This window comes from Piliocolobus tephrosceles, chromosome 2, assembly GCF_002776525.5.
Source record: "Piliocolobus tephrosceles isolate RC106 chromosome 2, ASM277652v3, whole genome shotgun sequence".
Lineage (NCBI taxonomy): Eukaryota > Metazoa > Chordata > Mammalia > Primates > Cercopithecidae > Piliocolobus > Piliocolobus tephrosceles.
This window is the reverse complement of record NC_045435.1, coordinates 181,862,379-181,863,241: the sequence shown is the minus strand read 5'-3', so window position 1 is coordinate 181,863,241 and position 863 is coordinate 181,862,379. Positions and strand designations below refer to the sequence as shown.

The 863-nt window shown below is 40.2% G+C and overlaps 1 pseudogene; it reads right to left on the bottom strand.

Moving 5' to 3' along the window:
* Positions 1-343: 343 nt before the first annotated feature.
* Positions 344-658, bottom strand: LOC111544224 (annotated as a pseudogene).
* Between the last annotated feature and the right edge of the window lie 205 nt (positions 659-863).

Here is an 863-nt window from a genome sequence, read left to right as displayed (position 1 = left end):
AATATCCATCACTTCAAGTATTTATTATTTTTATGTGTTGGAAACACTTGCAGTCCCCTCTTAGATATTTTGAAATATACAATATATTGCTGTCAACTCTAGTCGTCCTACTCTGCCATCAAACATTGTAACTTATTTTTTTTCTGTTTAACTGTATGTTTATACCCATTATACATATCCTCATCTCCCTTATCTTCCACTATGATGGTGGAATGAGGCCTCCCCAGCCACGTGGAACTGTGAGCTCAATTAAACCTTTCTTTTGTAAATTGCCCAGTCTCAGATATGTCTTTATCATCAGTGTGAAAACAGACTAATACAGTAATAAAACAAAAGATGACACTTAGAACTGGATCACTTGGCCCTTTCTCTTATTTCCTCCCAGTTCAAAACGCTTGCATATTTTAATAGCCAGCATTCTCTTAGATCTGCAGTTGGGTCCCATACACTCAAGCCTTAGCATAATCTTTGTAGTTTTAGCCTTTTTCCAGAAAATCGACTTAGTCTGCCCACCATAGCCACTCTGCTTCCTGTTAGAATGCCACTTTCCCTGGGCCTACAGAGAATCCTTGCCCTTCTTGTACTGTGTTACTTTATGGGGTTGGTACTTGCCCCACTTCTTACAGAAAGCCCGGTGGGTTTTAGGAACATTCACCATGTTTGCGTGAGTGCTATTGGCATGGAAAGGATCCCTATACATTTTCTTTATCTTACTTTATTCAGCATCTAAGACCTTAGCATGTTGTAAAAAGTGGTCTCTTTCCCAATATCAGTGGAACTGAGAAATGTGTTAGAATCTGACATGGGAGGATCCACGTTTTCCTGCAGAGAACTGAGCCAGGAGGAGGCAAGCAGAGCAAGCA